We start from the raw sequence: 19,484 nt of genomic DNA, 5'->3' as shown, positions 1-19,484 counted from the left end.
ATTATATTGTAATGATCAATATCTTGAATTATGATACATGTACAACTTTCATGCATATAGAATGTTTCAAGAAATTTGATTTTAACTTAAAAAACCTAGACCAATCCACAAAGATTGGGAAACTGTCAAACCTTAAAGTCAAAAGCACATGTTTTCTACTTTCACTTTGGTGGTGTTGTGCTGCAGTACTCCTTATCAACTGGACATACCTCCTCTTTCCTGTCTTTGAATCTGTATATAAAAATCACACATTTTATCTACTTGGATACATCTTTAAATATGGCCAAAATTCAAGTTAAAAATTACATGCAGCTGTTTAAAAAAAAAAAACATAAAAGGAACTCTGACTATTTTATTAGCCTCCATGTTTTGACGTAGACCCGCTCAAGAATATCAATACAATACTTGTACCTATTACTACAGGCAAAGTTTGCGATAAATTTTTTAAAAAAATCTTGAGTAAATGTGATATGTTTTGAAATACCTTACAAGTTTTTTTTATAACTTCCATGGGAAATAAGGTTGTAGCCGACAAAGAAGTTGGTTTGTTAAGGGCAAAATTTGGCCTCAAAAACAAAGTCTACATGAAGAAACTCTAATATTGTTTCTCAAGCTCTTTAATGTGTTCTATAGTTGATTTGATTGGTTTATGGTAATAATTTGAACATATAAGCCCTTCAAACTTGACCGAGATTGGAAAAATCTGTTAAAAAGGCTGGAAAACACCAAATTTTGTGTAGTTTATTACTCTTTGAACAATGGCCACATGCATGTTGAATCTCTTGCTTCATATATTTTGTGTATAATTGTCAGTTACAACTCGTGTAAAAATATCTTGAGTCAACAGATGTGTGGCAACTTCCGCTCCACACAAAAATCACCGTAAAAATTGCAGAAATGTTCAAGGTTTTTGTAAAAGTCTCATAAATGCACACTGTTATTTCTGGAATAAAATCATAAATCTTGTCAAAAACATCTTAAATTCAGTGTTTGCCACCATTTTACTATACTGCTATTACTTAGAAATCAGATAATCAAATTTTCAAAAAAGCCCAAATTAAGAGGCAAAAAAGGGTCCTTACCAAACATTCTCCTTTATAGGTATAAATTCTGAAAAAAAAAACTCCCATTACTTTCTATGCTTAGCCATCACAAAATCAACACCCATATTTTTTTACCATTCAAAACCTGGATTTTTCATATATTGTTTAGATAAAAAGATATATAGTTTCATCTTATGCCGCTGTCAAACTATATGGTCATGCAGAACTTTTTGGCAATTCACATGGCTTGTTTGTAAACAATGTATTTCAGCACTGTGTTTCTATACAGGACATCCCTATTCTTTAGATCTTTGGTGAAAAAAAATATTTCAGTTCTTGAAAAAAAAAAAAATAAAAATTACTAGAAAAATGAAAGTACTGTAAGAAAAAAATTCAAACCAAGCAGTGTTATTCAATGGTCTAAGTTCTGGCACTCATTTCCTTACCTCAAATTTTTCTCCCCAAAATGGGCAGTGCTTGTTGATCTCATGAATATTTAGTGGTTTTATACCTATAAGGGAACAAATTCCATCAAACCTAAATATTTTTCAGTAAATTACTCATTTTTATATTCAAAGACCAAATATTATGCTTTATTTAGTATCTTGCCTCCACTTGTGGCCAGAGTAAATTTTATATTATTCAGCAAAACTTTCAGGGGTTGAACATTTTTTTGGGAAGACCCGAGCCCTGGACTTTTTCATCTTTTGTACACTAAGCTTGAACAATATTATGTCAAGTCCCAATCAATATAAATGCAATTTTGTTATCTGATATTCTTATGTATAATTCTAGGTTTGCAGGGAAGAAGACACAGTGTCAATTGATTCCATCTCCACATCTGATGCCTTGTCATCAGCTTTCCATTTCTGCATTTTTTTTAACCGTGAAATTATAATTGAGCAACGATCTTATCCTCAAAAAATTATCAACAAAATTTGATCTTTATCATTCCAGCGCTTGATTAATAAAATTTGTAGCATGTCAAAAAATGTGTCTGATCAAGCGCAGGTGTGATTCAGACTTGAGAATGACTAATCAATAGATCGATCTAGTAAATACCCATTCTAAAAATAAAGTTATTACTATTTAAAGGTCAGGGAATAGATCAAGAAACATGGTCCAAATAATGACAACGAAATCTTTCAAAAATTAGTTCTATTTTTTTTAGATTTGCCATGCCCGACAGACTTATTTCATTGAAAAACGACAAGTCCCGAGGTGCATTTTTTTTAGTCCTGGGCATCGGGCTTTAGGAATTTTCAACCCCTGACTTTTCAATATAAAAAAAATTCTGTTGATTTCTTGAAGAAAACCACTTAACCAAAAAAAAAGGCACAAGAATATCTGGTAATGATAATCAAATATTGTTTCTAGAATTTTACAATGTAATTTCATGACAAAATTTTAAAAAAGGGACACTATGCTGTTCACTTGAAAAAATACAAGTTTAGGAATGGAAACACACCCCACAATAAAGGGCTTACACATACAAATTCTGAAGTATATGAAATACAAGTGACTAATTTTGTGAAACTAACACTGGATGAATATGATCTTTTGACTAAATCTCCAACAAGCAAACATTCAACAGAAATTCCAGTCTCCATGACATCTGTGCAGTTGTTGTGTACAAATCAGGCAGCTAAGACTGAAGTGGAAAATGTGCTGAGAATAAAATTAAGACTGCACAAGACAAATCTTTACATTAATCTAACTAAATAAGTTATTCAGAAGTACTTTGATATATGAAAGCCATATTTATACATGTAAAAAAAGAAAGTTTTTCAATACATGTAAAATAGAGAGTTTTGGAGTTTTTCAAATGTCTATGGTAGAGCACATGAAAATAGCCCCCCCCCATTTTTTTTTTGAAATCCTTAAAAACAAGAGAAATCTACATAAAACTTTTATTTTTATTCACTGTCAAGAAATACAGTTATGAAATTACTATAAAAAGTAGATATGGAAAACAGAAATATGAGCATATGATGTAAATGGTGCATGATAAAAAAAATAATGAAAACAAGGGAGGTAATTAAATAGACCATTTTTCAACTGATTGATTATACGAAAAATAAATCCTTTCTAAAATTGAATTAGAAGGAAATTTATAGTAAAAACTTTTATTTGTGCCTACAGATCTGAAAGAAAGACAAATAGAACTGTAACAATAGGAAAAAATAGTGACATGTAGAATAAAGTATTTAGGGAGCACATACAAATGTCACCGAAGTAAAAAGGTTACTTAGACAGGATTTATTGAAAGAACAGAAATGGGATTCAGCTTGAACAGAAGTGGCAAAGTGTACTAAGTGCAAATACAAATCAAAAACCTTTAACTTGTACGAAGACGTTGAAAGCAACAAGCACGGTCGTCGTGCAGCCAAAATACATGTAAATGTAGGCAGGCAAGTGGGTCTTCAACACACACCAATAAGTACATCAAGTTACCATCAAGTTTGTATGGCATCAAATATCCCCCCTCCATCTGTATCAGGTATGCAGTATAGATCAAATTAAGTGGCTAAAATAACAGAAAAGAAAAATGAAGACATGAAAATGCAGAGAGAAAAGGTAAAAAGGGTGAAAAGACTACATGGCTAGGATCCTAAGACAAAAAATGTCCAGGCCGATGGAATCTATATCAGCAGAATATATTAAGGTATTGGAAAAACGCCATTCCAACTAGCAACACAGTCTAACTTCTCTGTAACTGACAATGAAACATTCAAACATTATGTTGTAGCCACAAATCAAAAATCAAAGCTGTGCTCATAAAAAAGAAAAAGCATACAGTAAACCAGAGGCTCACGTGAACCTGTATCGCTCATCTGGTTTAATTACTTGCTAAATATTTCATATAATTTTGCGTAAATTTACAAGGAATTTTCCTTAGATGAAGATTTTCTTGCAATTTAAAGCATTGGTAAACAGGAATTATTGCATGGGACAGGTTGGAAAGGGGACATAATGCATAGTTTGCAACCCCAACATACTAAAATCCGGAACCAGGCCTTTAAAAATGCAGAAATTGCCATTGTTTTGCGGAATCCATGAAATTTCTGCAAAACACAGCGTTTCTTAGCCTCCAACATGATTACTTTGCTAAAAAACTAATCTTATTAAACTAGGCATTTCACATCCAGTTTTGTATGGAAATATAGTTTACAAGGCACATAAATGCAAACAATGTCCATCAAATCTTAAGAATTATTTAAATAGACTGATTCATAAAGGATATAAATTCGACATTGTTGTCAGATCATTAAATCTTGTCTTTGTAGGAAAAAATATTGATACTCTTATTAGATCATTACATTATAACTTAATCATTCATATTTTAGCATTTTAGTCATTGCACAACTTCTTGCTAGACCAACATAGTCTATGATGTTGCAGTTCTAAATCCTTTGGAAGTTTTGTAACTGATATTTTTTGTGTTGGGAGGCTTGAAGATTTGTCATCCTTATTTGTGTCCTGAGCTTGCTTTCAGTAACTGCAAGCATTCATTGTTTATACCTCATTTGTTTGTCTTCTATGTTATTGTTAATAATTGTTGAGGTACTTTTCTAATGAATTGGATGTATTTCAGGTTGATTTTTACTGTGTGTCTAACTTTGTATTTATTTTAGCCTTTGACCATATAGAGGGGGAGGGTTTGGATCCAACAAAACTAGTTTAACCCCGCTACATATTGTTTGCGCCTGTCCCAAGGCAGGAAATATAGTCACTGGCATGTAGTTGTCTTTTTTTAAAACATTTTAGTTTCTTACCATAAATGATAAACTGATATAGTATTGAGGAAGGGCCGGACCTTTTTCGGGATGCTGGGATCAGAGGTTTTTAAGCTCAGGATTTCGGGATTTCTGAGAATTAAGCCCGGGATTTCCGGAAATAGATCCACCGGGAATCGGGATTTTAGCAGTTTTTAAGTTCCATTGTTGTTCGGGATTTCGGGATTTAGTAAAAATAAAGTCGGGATTCCGGGATCAGACTCCCTCCAGCCCCCCCTCAGTATTGTGTTCACTGATTTATCCACTTTGTTTTTATTGGGGCAATTTAGAGCTTGCTACATGGAGGAAATTTCCCACTTGTTGAAGATCATGTGGCGACCTCTAGATGTATATTTTCTCGAGCGGAAACTTTGGTTAAGTTAAGATCCACAGTGGCAGCCATTTTGAAATGGCAAAAGAATCACAAGCTTTCATCTCCTCATGCCAACGATCATTTGTTTCCAGTTTTGTTTCATTTGGTCAAGCGGTTTCCGAGAAAAAGATTTTTACATGTTTTTCTCATAGGGTCCAATGTTAAAGTAAGATCCTCAGTGGCGGCCATTTTGAATTTCCGATTGGCACCAAAATCACAAACTTACATCCCTTCATAAAAGTGAACATTTGTGTCAAGTTTTGTTTAATTTGGTCAAGCGGTTTCCGAGAAGAAGATTTTTACATGTTTTTCCCATAGGGTCCAATGTTAAACTAAGATCCTCGGTGGCGGCCATCTTGAATTTCTGATCGCCACCAAAATCACAAACTTTCATCCCCTCATACCAGTGAACATTTAATAGTGTCAAGTTTTGTTTAATTTGGTCAAGTGGTTTCCGAGAAGAAGATGTTTACATGTTTTTCCCATAGGGTCCAATGTTAAACTAAGATCCTCGGTGGCGGCCATCTTGAATTTCCGATCGGCACCAAAATCACAAACTTTCATGCCCTCATACCAGTGAACATTTGTGTCAAGTTTGGTTTTATTTGGCCCTGTGGTTTCAGAGAAGAAGATTGAAATGTAAAAGTTTACGGACGAACGACGGACGGACGACGGACGGACGACGGACGGACGGACGACGGACGGACGGACGACGGACGACGGACGCCAAGTGATGGCAAAAGCTCACATGGCCTTTGGCCAAGTGAGCTAAAAACTAAATTAACATGCAAGACAGTATTGGAAATGAACAAGCCTGGGCAAGAACTGCGAGATGGGTTTGAGCTTAATGAAGTAACCACAGATCCAGACAGTAGTGCATATAATGCTGCAGAAAGCATGGTCAACAAAGGTCTTACTTCAACTGAACCAGTACATTACCTCAACAAAAGACCCATGTCAGCCAACCATAGGAAGTATGTGACAAATCTGTCAAGTGTGTGTGATATAATGCCAGCTCGCTTGAAAACCCCCCAAAAAAAACACCTCCATGGGCTGTTTGCTTCTGACATAGCAGCAAGGTGACAAGCAGAATACATGACACTACAAAATTCCTGATGGGGCTCTATCAAAACTATCATATGTTACTGATGCCATAGTATCATAGTGAACTGTTCCTGTGGTAACCATTCAAAATGTTAACTTTATTTATTTGCATGTTCAAAAATTAAGAAATCTAAGACTTGGATTGAAAAAAATGCTTACTTAAAGCAGGGAAATTTTGAAATTGAATCAAATGAGAAGTCCAAACATGTTTTACAACAAATTATAAACTACCGCCTAGATAAAGTGATGCTTGCTACATATAAGTTGAGCCCCTTAATCACGCTATTAGAAGTACTGTACCAGCAAATATAAACTATGCGAGAAATTTTTCCAGTTGAATCCATACGACCAATCCATAAAGTCAACAAGGGCACTGGCAACTCTATCATCAGACTGTGTGTAGTCTGATCAAATCAGGGTCAACAGTGGCCAAGTCACTGAAAACCAGAGGCTCCTAGGAGCCTGAATCGCTCACCTGGTTGAATTTTGCCTTTCAAGGGCAATAAATTAAACAAGAAATTCCCCAACAATTTTGACTCAAGAAAACTTTGATAGGACTTATCATAAGTATCATTTCAGCAAATGAAAGTTAAAATCTATCATAGTTTTCAAGACATTGGCTGAAAACTGAAAAAATAAAAACCTGTCATTTTCCCCTGTCAAGGGCAATAACTCTTATAAGGAGGCATCTAACAACTCTTATGCCTGAAGACTTTTGTAGTCCTACAAATAAGGATCGTATCATATTTTGAAAGAATTTGGCTAAACCTAATGGTTTTGGAGATATATGTGAAAAACTACTGTCTAACCCCTTTGTTCTATTTTTATTAACGTGGACCATTTTTTTTATGGATCAAAAATCCCCACATCAGTTCTATGCAGGATACCCCAAAGAACACTCATTAGAAGTTGGGTACCAATTGGTCAAGCAGTGTCAAAGGAGAAGATTTTTTAAAGAAATAACATTAAAAATAGAAAAAAACATTGAAAAAGAGCAATAACTCCAACATGGCTTATCATATGAAAATGAAAATGTTTTAAATCAGCTAAACCTACAGTTTTGGAGATATTTGCAAAAAACTACTGTCTGACCCCTATGTTCTATTTTTAGTAACGGAGGCCTTTTTTTTTGATGGATCAAAAATCCCCACTTCAATTCTATGCAGGATACCCCAAAGAATATTCATACAAAGTTTGGTACCAATTGGTCAAGTAGTGTGAGAGGAGAAGAGTTTTGAAAAATTGTTTAACGACGACGGACAAGTACGACGGACTCCAAGTGATGGCAATAGCACATATGGCCTTTGGCCAGGCGAGCTAAAAATGGCACTTTGAAGATATGGGTTCCCTAAAAACACACCTATACTAGCTGAAACTGACACACAATACAAAAAAATTCTTGTCACCATAGAACAACACAGTTTCAGCCTTCTACCCAAGCTAGAAGCTCACTAGCAGAAATGTAACAGTAAAGAAGAAACTTATAGTTTCATGATGCCTCCAAGTGATGGCAATAGCACATATGGTCTTTGGCCAGGCGAGCTAAAAATGGCACTTTGAAGATATGGGTTCCCAGAAAACACACCTATACTAGCTGAAACTGACACACAATACAAAAAAAATTCTTGTCACCATAGAACAACACAGTTTCAGCCTTCTACCCAAGCTAGAAGCTCACTAGCCGAAATGTAACAGTAAAGAAGAAACTTATAGTTTCATGATGCAAACATACTTTGTAAGACAGCAAGCAATCTAAGATCACTTGGACGAGATCCAGAGTGCCCAGGCTATCCTGGTAACTGTTCAGCCAACATGAAATGGAGTGCTACAATAGGCAATGAAGAGAGGTATTTTGAAATACTGGGTGATATGCTAAATGACCATTTATATTTGGACAATTAACAACAGATGGTGATAGTCATACGTTCAGAGGATTTAGCCGGAAACAAGAAGAAAATTTAATTATCATACCTGAGAACCGTCGCGACACCAGATACTTAGCCAAATCACAAATGCGAGACTGTGACAATGCTAAATTTAATGAAATGATGCTACAGTTTGTAACTAAAACAGATTGCACAATGCTAAAAAAAAAAAACGATTCGCTTTTGACTTAAGCAACAGCTGCACAAAGGGTTCAACTTCGCTCTTAGTCTTAGGGAGTTTGCAAGAGATATGAACAAACTTGTAAACAGATTTAGCTATGCAACAGATAGTATCATTGCGTGTTATACAAGACATTGTTTAGAAAAGTACAAATCATACTCCTATGTATGTAAAGGTACTGAGCAAGATCACTGGGGCAAAGACTTTATGCCAGATGTGGAAGCAAAATGCTTGTACATGACAGAGGATGATAAGAGACTTGGGTGTAATATAATCAACATTAGATTTGGTCGGACAAACTTCGTTAAGACTCGTTTTGGGACAGTGACACTTAAGTGTGAGGCTGTAAACCGAGGCTATGGAAAGTCAGATCCAAAAGAATCCACTCACCTGAGGATCTGTTCTGCTCCTATTAATTCAAACTACTGTCTGACTACAAGTGCAAGCAGGATTAATCATGGACCAGGGGAATCTTGCCACTTCCGACAAATTTGTATCCAGTCACCAAGCTGAAAAGACAAAATGAGAAATATGAATATGATAAACAAAAGACACAAAAAATGAAAAAAAGTTAAGAATTGTTTCTACAATCAGGAATTTTACAACTTATGACTCAATAATGGATGAGCCTGGAACATATAAACAAGAGGCTCCCAGGAGCCAAAATTCCTCATCTGTTTAAATTTTTGCTTTCAAAGGCAATAACTGTAACAAAATGGTGTTGGACAAGTATGACTCCATGAAGACTTTGTTAGGGCATATCATGAGGATCATTTCGTCAATCAAAAGTTTCATTCTATCTATTATAGTTTTCAAGATATTATCATATTTTTTTTTAATTCAAACTCATATTAAGTATTTACATTTCATGTCATTTAAAGACATACAATTTGTGTTATTACTAAGAGCACTGAAGATGAAATGTGTAGATTTCAGATATTTAATATCACAAATCTACATGTATTTACCATATTTGACTGCACAAGGCAAACAATAAGGGCATCTTACCATATTTGACTGCACAAGGCAAACAATAAGGGCATCATGTTAATATAGTATTAATGTATGGCTTTTTCTGTATTGGCCCTGTTACATGCCCGAGGTACTAATAATGGCCATTACAGCCATCCGAGGCTATTAATAAAAAGGGCATATTACAGGGCCAATATGGAAAAAGCTTTGCATTGATACTTTTTTTAACCAACTTTATATCTATTACTGAAACATATGATTTCACCTTAATTTGAAATAAGTCTGTATCTCGATGAATCAAATATTTATGAAAATAAATCATGATGGTGTTGTTTCTAATAATCACCCCCCCCCAAAAAAAAAAAAGAAAGAAAATAATAATTAATCTCTAGTACAAGATTAAACATACCTAATAATTCAATATACTCAGTTCCAGTACCATCTTTCAACAACTTTAAATCTCCTAATCTAATTACATGTAATTGAATTAGATCACTCTTACTTAAAGTTGTCACTTATTAAAGGTAAGAAAAACTATTAATGCCCCATACTAAAATTAGTAATGCATGGCTGTGATTTCCTAGTGACCGGCTGTAGGAATTTCCAAATCGTAACTACCAGTTGTAAATGATGGGCATTTCTATACATTTTATGTTGGATAATAAAATTCTATAAAACTTTTAAAGTTTGGACAAACAGAGAAGACAAGCAATAGTTAGAATTGCAAACTAATTCTTGGTCTATTTATTAACAATTGACATTATTTCTATCTTACATCTACTCCACATGATTTTTCATTGATACATGTAGGAATTAATACACATTTGTACATATATGTAAATAAACTAAACTGGTCATTGTGCCCTGTACAAGTAATACAAATGTACACTCTCCCTTGCATAACTACTATTTATCCTGTCACATAATATGTGTCTGAACAAGGTTTAATTTAATATATATACATGTATCTTCATATGTAGACTGCTCTATTTAGGTTACAGACCACCAATTCAACCAATGAGCATTTGGAACGTACGCAAAAATAGTTCTACGCAGAAATTACCCCTGTTCCTCATAGTGCTGTGAAAATAGTTCTCATCTCATTTAAAAAATTTAAACAGTTTCTGAAAGGAAAAACATTTCTGTACATTTTATAGGCGCATTTTGCTTCTTGTGATGTGAAGCCTAATCTCCATAATGATTTCTAAATATACCCCTATCTTGTGAAAACACTGGGATTTCCCATGCTATTTATAGACACTTCACTTCCGGTGACCAGTACTGCACTGCAAGTCAGCTAACCCCACATGCCATTCAGAGGATTGTGAGCTGGCATATGTAGAATCATGCTGATATATAGTCCTCTGCAGGTTAAAGTTAAGGTAAAGTCCAGAGAAGCCATTGAATATTGTGAAATTAGCATAGAAGCCTATGGGAAGTGGAATTAGTGGTTTTTAGCCTCTACTGTTATTGGATGAATATATATATAATAAGGTTAAGATTACGTTTTGTAAAAATAAATTCATCTTTTCTGATAGTTTTCAAGCCTTTTCCTATTTTTTTTTACTTACATTTATTTCAAACAGTGAATGTGATTTTTAAAAACTTCAGGAAACACATGGATGTATGTACAGGTACGTGTATCTCCGTTGTTCCACTGTTGCTGTTGTCAAGAACCTACCTCGCCTAAAAAAATATAACTCCAAATGTATTATCCACATCAAAGCATAGCTTTTCCATGATAGGAAAGGCAATCATTGTCTTATTTGCAGCTGTCAGCTGTGTCTGAATTTTGTTTATGTTACATGATATGTGTAAAATATTCCCATCATCCATCGAGAACTGTAATAGGATACAAGAGCACAATTATTCGTAATGCATTTTCCATAGGGTCCCTATGTAGTTTGAAAATTAATTTCAACAAAACCACACAAATTAGCAGAAAATGGGTTTCAGTTCCTAAAACTAGAAAAGCATACTTTTTATTTGCACAAAAAAAAGTATATGGTCATGCGGCAAAAGTTGATCGAAATTTCAGTTGTTATGGACTCTTGAAAATTCAGCACAAAATACACTGGAAAAAAATGAAGCACCTAGATTTCATTTATGAGAAATCATTTCAACCCTATAACAAATTATTAATTATTACCAAAATAAAATCAATCATAAATGGGTAAGTTTTGAAATGAAAATAAATTTCAAGCCATATCCAACCAATCAGGTACCACCTTGTATTCAGTACTCAGTACCATGTTGGAGTAAAAAAGTTCCCAGTAGAATGTAAACAAATAATTGCGCATTTGTATCCTATCAAAACATGAAGCGGTTAAGAATCAGTACTCAAGTTCGCATTTATAAAGCACATCTTAACACAAGTACAGAAACCAAGTTAGGTGAAAATCCGTTAAAAGTTTAGTCGAGATATTCCCTTTTTAGGTTGGAGTGCGAGTTTGCGGCCAGTGCTGAAAATTTCCACAGAAAGCAAAAATCAAAAATTAAAAATGGAAAATTTCTTGTTAAAATATCTTAGAAATTATTCTCACTTATGTTTTCCAACACTTTAAGCAATACTCCTTTTATGCATGTACAAGTTGAAATCTAAATTTATTAAGGGTAGAATCTACCCTTTTAATAGTAAAAATACAAAAAAAATGGAAAAAAGGTTCAAAACTTTCTAAATTAAGTGAAATGAAGATCCACTTTCTAACTTTATCATGTAATTTTTAATCGTTGGTGATAAGAGGTACCAGAATGACAGCAACAAATTTTGCTTGTCATCATAATAACTATAGAAGAGCCATGAGATCATCAAATGGCATCTTTGAAGAATTTTATATGTTTGAAGGGGGGGCACCTGTTGTTTATCCTGTAAATAGTGCAAAGACTGAACTTTTCACATCAACCTGTACTGCAAAACAAGTGTATAAAATAAACTTGCATCAGAGCACATCAACACTTATCAATGCTAAATTAACAGAGTCAACATTTCAAATTTATAAAATGTCAGGATTCAAAAAAGGAAATAAATACACATTTAAATCTGGGAATTTACCTCACAAAAAAGCAAGGACTAAACTTTCAACAGTGAAAAGTGACTTAGAAACACCTAAATACATTAGACTTACAAGGAAAACTCATGAACTGGTTGTTAATGATCCATACACTGATCCTGAGGAGAAGGCAGAGCAGTCCAGTTGTGTGGCCAAGTTACTGCGACCAAATCTAAATCTGTTCCTGTTGCTAGGAAATCTAAGAAAGGAGCTAAAAAAAAAAAAGGTAGGACATGTAATAATAAATAACGTAATTAACTTACAATCAAACAGCTTATTAATGTAGATTAAAAAAAAAAAAAAAAACAATATATGCCATATGTGCACAATTTTCAAACTATTTAGTTTTTCCTTAAAACTTGCTAATTTATTTCCAAGAACACAAATTCTTGCACTTTGTATAGTAATTAACCTTTATTGAAGTTATAAAGTAGGAAAAAATCAACTAGATATCAGCCAAATGTACATAAATGCTCCATTAAAAAAAAATATTAAAATTAAGGGGGAGATAACTGTAAATTGCATTTGAATATAGAAATAACTTTAGTGTTAGTAGGACATAAAATATGGTTTCTTCTCTTATTTTCAGGTTGAATTCTGATTCCCACAGAGTGCTGTGCCTTTACAAGTCAGAAAACATGTGGAATTGCGCATTTAGAGAGCATATGATGAAAAGTCCAGACTGTGATGGTATTTTACTATACGATTTGGACAAAGAAGAAAAAAGAGGTTTCTCATCAAGATTTTGACTTATTTGCGCATCGTTTAAATACTTTTCGAAGATGTATACACAGTATGAGGAACTTGAAACCGGCAGACCGGGTAGAAAACCCTCAAAACTAACAACTGGTGTACTAGTTGGCCTGAGTCAGACTCCAATTTGTCCTACAAGCTTGTGCAAAATCTTTCTAAGTGGCAATATCTCAACTCCAGCAGCCTCTAGCCTGCAAAGAAGGACAAATAAAGTATATAAAAACATTGTACAAGTTGTAAAAAAGACATGAAAAGAAGAAGGGAAGAATTAGTTGAAATAAACCGCCTCCGAGGAAAGAAAAATCCAAGATGTATTAGTGTTCAAATGGATGGCATGTACAGCAACAGACCCAACCCAGGAATTGGACGCACACCGTTCCAACAAGCTAATCAGCTGAAAATGTAACAAAAAAACATAAAATTGTTAATTTGGTTGACAAAAATAAGCTCTGTTCAGAGCATTCTTCACTAGATATTGATTTTTGACTCAGGCCAACTCCAGTCTGAATGTACTGATGAATGCAGTGCTAATATTCCAATGGTGAAGAGCATTGGTGATGAATATGCATGGGCCAGGGAGTGCCTTGAAAACCTTTTAAAAGACAACATAGAAGTAGACTATTTAGTTACTGACCCAGACAGTTCAGCTTACAGAGCTGCAGTTGATTTGTATGAGAAGGGAAAATCAAAAACTGAGCCTCAGCATTTCATTGATACCAGGCATTTGTCGGTAAATATGCGGAAAAGTGTGGAAAAAGACAAAAGTCTCCTAAAAATCATGCCAGCACGGACACAAAAGCAATGCCAAAAGCTACTGAATAACTTTGCAACAGACTTAACTGAAAGGTGCAATTCTGAAGTTGCGGTATGTACTAAGCAATTCGGAGGAAATTTTAAAAGAGTTAAATCAAAGATGTCTCATACAGTTGATGCAGTTATACGGTGCTACATGGGAAAACATGACTTATGCAAGAAACATTCTTTTGTATGTGGCAAGAGTGAGTGGCTCAAGAAGAGAAGTCTACTACCAAAGACATTCAAAATCATGCATACCCATGAAAACATGGATTTTATTCGTATCGCAGTAAATAAGTGCCTCGGACCAAAAGCACTTGAGAAGACCAGGCTTAATATGAACACTAACTTTGTCGAGGGTGTGAATCGTAGCATAAGGCGTTCCTTACCTTCAAATGTAATGTACAAAAAGAACTATTCTGGAAGGGCACACTCAGCCATCCATAGTGTAAATCTTGGTCCAGGTGAATCCATCCTTGAGTTGTGTAGTGCCTTACACTGTGACATTCCAGTTGGGAGTACAGCTTACCAGGCTCTAAAAAGTGTGCAGAAATTAGACATTTTACAAAAGCAGCATAAGCAAACAATGGAATACAAGAAATATAGAGGTGAAAAACGTGAAAAACTGTACAAACTCAGGGATGTCATTAGAAGCCAGCAGCCGGCAAAAATCGCCGCCTACTCTTTCAAACGTCGCCGGCTACTTTCGTACCCCACAAAAATAAAATTCATGAAATATTCTTCAAGACCCTCTTTATATAATATACTGACAATATTCATCCACAAATATTAAAGATTGCACTTGAATGACGCATCGGTGTGACTTTAATGTATTGTTCGATTGCTAAAATAAATAGTCCGCGTTTTTTCCCTGTTTCTAAATATAGACTTTCTTATTTTTATTGAACTTAAAATACTTCGTTTCCGGTCAGCAAAAAGCAACATGTCGGGCCGTAAAAGGTCAAAGCCTGTGACACAGGGACAATCATCTATCTGTAGTTTTTTGTCACCAGGGCCAGCTAAGGCCAAAAAGACTGACAGTGACAATGGTAGATATAAATTAACAATCATATTATTGATGATATTTAATATCTTATTTTAATTCGATAAAATACTAGCAAGGTCATTGGGTATGACAAGTGCCATTTTTGTCAAAACAAAATTTTCAACAAGATTGGATCGATTGATGGTTCAAGCGTGTAATGAGAGAAAAGATTGATATGGGAGTGGTTAATTATGCTAGTTAGCAAAACAATTTAGAAAAAAAAAAATAATTAAAAGCTGAAATTATTTATAATTACTTTGTTGTCACTTGTCTTAAGTGGAAAAAAGAAGGGTCTATGCAATGGGGAACTTTTCAATAATAAACAATTTGTTCAAAATTTTAAAAAAATATCACATTTTTTAGGCTTAACAAACAGAAACTTGTATAAAAATTGTAATCTTATTGTCCTGTACAATGGCCCAGGAGAGCCCTAGAATGCAGGATATTGCACCATTTACCCCAGAGCTTACGGGGGCCGCTTGCGGCCCCCGGACCCCCTGCCATAATGGGCGGGTTCGCCACCTACTTTATCTAATTAGCCAGCTACTTAAAAACTTAGTGACATCACTGAAACTGTATGAAAAATTAAGTGAAATTATTGCGTATGAGAAAAACTCGCTACTGAAAAGTGAAAAAGAACAGAAACCTTCTTCTCGAAACAAACACACAGACCATTCCTACAGTGTAAAAAAAAGAAAAGGAGAATTTCTGTTAGAAAATAGTTTTATATTAATAAAATGAAATATTAAACAATATGGTTTGTGTGATTTTGAGCAGAGGCCTTGACTTTTGCAGTGAATTCTCTCCTGGTTAAACTCATGTTGTTATATGGCTATGTGGTCTGGCTTGACACACAGTTTCTCATGGCAGATATGGCTGCACTCTTTGTCATTAAAAGATTTTTGAAAATCATCCCTTGTGATCCTATGCCTTATCATGTAGGAAAGCCTGTGTGCAGTCTCCCTTTTGCCCTCTCGATCAGGCCATTTCACTACTAGGACCCCATAACCTGACTTGGACTTCCGTGCCCCTATCCATTCAATGCATCCCTTCTCATTGCCCATTAAAATAGCCTTTTTGAAAAACTTTTTCTCAATATCAGCCCAAAAAGCATCAATTTTGAAAAAAAAAAGAATGATCAAAGTCACCACAGAGTTTGCAGGAAAGCTAAGCACCAAAAAACAGTGATGAAGAAAAAAAGTGAATGTGATAGTACACATTCTCTATAGGATACAAGAGCGCAATTATTAGTCATGCATTTTCCATAGGGTACCTATGTAGTTTGAAAATTAATTTCATGTAGTGTATGAACCACAACATATCAATGCAAGTATGATGGCATTCGATTGTTTTCTTGTAAAAAAAATGCCATCCCTTTAATACTGTCCTGTCATTCTGACATCTGGAAAATCAATGAAGCGTTCTTCTCCTTAGCAAAAAATCCCTATCACTATCAGTATCTTAACACCCTTGCGTTTTAATATTGCCTAGAGAAAAAGAGGCAATGGAAATTAAGATAACCATAATCCATATTGGAGGGCTTGGCCTCAGGTCACCAAGAGGCTTATCTCTAAATCAATCCTTTAGCTAATATGGTCCACATACAAAATTAGTCCATATTTCCTCTGACCCTGCAACTCTCCTCTTTTTCATTTGGATATTGATATGTAGGGTTGGGTCAGAACGATGTGTTATACAAAAAATTGGAGATTCAGCGGTACCACAGAGTACAGCCCTTCAACCGCTTGCAATGACTTTCAAGTTGAAATTGTGCATGTCACACCTACCTAGTTCGTGGATCGTTATGGTGTATCCATCTGCACCATGAAAACTGATTTATTCAACGGGTCATAGTTTTCCTTTCCTCTTTTGTCTACCCAGACTTGACTTTTTATGAGCAACTCCGCAGGTGTTTCTAGAAAAGCAGAGGACGCTTACCCTACCGGTGCACCTGGTCCATGCTCCCAATTTTTAGTGGAGTCCGAGTTTTTCACTTGCTTTTGTTACTTAGTATGTATGATTTTAGTTACTCTATCAGTGTGAGAAACCATTTTTCCCCAACTTGCCATTCTGGCTAGTGGAATATTGATCTTGCTAGTCAAATATAAATTCAACTACCCACATTTTCTTTTTTTTTTTCTGTACTATCATCTTTTTTCTCTTGGATTTGACTATCTCCTGTCTTTCTGCAACTATCTTTTCATTTGTTTTTAAATTTATCAAAAACTTTTCCATTTTCGAATATACCCTCCCATTTAAGTTTTTCAAGTACTTTACAGTAACAAAATAAGTACTCCATTTCTTGTTCATTTTTATTTTAGCAATAAACAACTAATTTGCAAGGTAACAAATCTTAAATTACCAAGATAATTTCGTTTAAACACTAATACGAGATCAGGACCGTCGCCTAGGTTTTGGCGCATCCCATTTACCAGAAATTAAAATGGCAGATCGTAAACAATGCTTTACAAGTCAATAAAATTGTGCATATCATGCCAAAATTCACTTGAAATATTCAAGCTAAACTTCTTAAAATGAAGGGAACATATTTATAATGTATGATGTTAAGGGATGTTTTACTAAGTAACCTGTTGGCTGGTTAACTTTCCTTGGACCTTGCCAATCAATTGATGGTCGCCAAATTGACGAGTGTAAGCAAATGAGAACTCGCCAAAATACACATCTACTCGTATTTGGCGAGCGGTTGTTTTCCACACTGCTCTATGTTCTTTGTTGTGAATGTCTGTTTTCCATATCTAGTCTTTGTCCCTAGATTACATTCTTTTTATTACCAATATAACCTTGGTTCCCTTGATTACTCTTTGATTCTGGAATCATTTTCCTCTATGCTAATACCAAATTAACTACAAGAATTACATTATGGAAGGAACAGAGCAGAAACGATTTTTAAGACTGGAATCTAACAGAATATTTCAAAATTCCACAGAAAACTCACGTGTGTACTACCCTTCCGTTCCAAAAGTAACATGCTCTCTTTTACGGTTCAAAAATTTTAAAACATTTTAAATGTCAACAAAACAGGGTCTCAAATGGAAAATGATCAAAACTTCAAAAAAAAAGGTAATTTTTGTAGCAAATTTGGTATCAGCATACAGGAAAATGATCCTGGAATCAAACTAGGTAGATATGACATGCACAATTTCAACTTGATTCTTGAAAGTTGTTACAAATACAAGCAGTTGAAGGGCGGTACTCCGCGGTACCGCTGTTTCTCCAACTTTTTGTATGGCACATCATTCTGACCCCAACCCGACATATCAATATCCAAATAAAAAGAAGAGGGTTGCAGTGTCAGAGGAAATTTGGACCAATACAAAATGACCTGAAATGTTTTTAAAATGGACGTCCTTGTTTTGAATGTAGGTTAGTGAGGTCTTACCGCTGATGAATCTGCGAGAGCAGTGTACATTTTGTAAGTCAGCAAAAATTACACTATGACGATTTCAAAAGTTGTACAGAGCTTATATTTCCTGTTTGATTTATCGACTTTAAATAAGGTTTACTTGACTTGATTACCTGCCTGTACTGCCATTACACATTCAAATCGTCTCGGGTCTTAATTATCCTCAATTATGAAAAGGTCCGATAAATTCCTTATAGCAAAAGGATGGTTACCTGTTTGGAATGACTTATGTTCGGATAACAGTCAGAAAAAAAAAACGCATATGGGTGTGGCTATCGTTCGAGGTTCTGTTGTGGAACATTCAAGTCCCAAATAATCGTAGAATTTTTCATGAGAAAATTTTGCTCTTCAATCCTTTGAATAAGTGTCTTTCTTTATTAAAATGGTGGTAAAATCTCAACGAAAATGCTGCTGTTGATAATGTATTACACTTACCCTAAAAATGAACCTCTTTTCCTGGTTCCCCCAACATATCCATGTTTCAAAACAACTTTTTTCACTTGAGTATTATATAATAAGGGCGAAATTTGATGGGGAGAATTTTTTTTTCATCAAATTAAACTTAAAATACAACTGACCAATCGATTGACCAGCAAAAAATTACATTATATAACCTCCGATATTAAAAAAATGCCTCATAACTTAATCAATATTTTCGACCAAACAAATTCTACTAACGTCGGAAAATATCGTATTCGCCCAAAACGGCCAGGGCGCATATATATATATATATATATATACATAATTAATCGTCTAAATAATAGTCAACTATCACCCTTACGGGGTGATGGATCGTTAAAAACGATGCGAAACATAACAATAAATTAAATAAAATAACTGATATCCTTCCTCAGCATAAAACTATATAGTTTTATGAGTTTTTCAATTTAACTTTTACCATCTTCTGGTGATGTTAAACATATTTAGACGTATATATAACGTCTCAGAATGTGACGACTCTATTTGCTACACTGCTCCATCGGATCAAATTGATAATTGATACAGGGAAGATATATAAACGTATAGAAAGGTCTGAAAAATAG

General features: G+C 34.6%; 1 long non-coding RNA gene across 28 annotated transcripts in view; it reads right to left on the bottom strand.

Moving 5' to 3' along the window:
• Positions 1-19,034, bottom strand: part of LOC148603958 (uncharacterized) — a 50,944-nt gene extending 31,910 nt beyond the window's left edge. For 2 of the 28 annotated variants that reach the window (XR_015916514.1, XR_015916513.1), the window contains exons 1-9: positions 18,555-18,808; positions 14,362-14,507; positions 13,198-13,368; positions 12,500-12,635; positions 10,946-11,060; positions 8,793-8,911; positions 3,380-3,570; positions 2,585-2,694; positions 132-231 (exon numbers count right to left, since the gene is read on the bottom strand). This is a non-coding gene — a long non-coding RNA (uncharacterized LOC148603958). Of the gene's footprint in view, positions 1-131; positions 232-1,082; positions 1,111-2,584; positions 2,695-3,379; positions 3,571-8,028; positions 8,122-8,792; positions 8,912-9,783; positions 9,843-10,945; positions 11,061-12,499; positions 12,636-13,197; positions 13,369-14,361; positions 14,508-18,417; positions 18,812-18,876 lie in introns of those variants that run through there. The other 26 variants (XR_015916524.1, XR_015916520.1, XR_015916516.1 and 23 more) reach the window with 26 other exon arrangements.
• Between the last annotated feature and the right edge of the window lie 450 nt (positions 19,035-19,484).

Source organism: Perna viridis, chromosome 11, assembly GCF_037379345.1.
Source record: "Perna viridis isolate PV_CMFRI_1.1 ecotype Kerala chromosome 11, ASM3737934v1, whole genome shotgun sequence".
NCBI lineage: Eukaryota > Metazoa > Mollusca > Bivalvia > Mytilida > Mytilidae > Perna > Perna viridis.
This window is presented reverse-complemented; position numbering and strand designations above follow the sequence as displayed.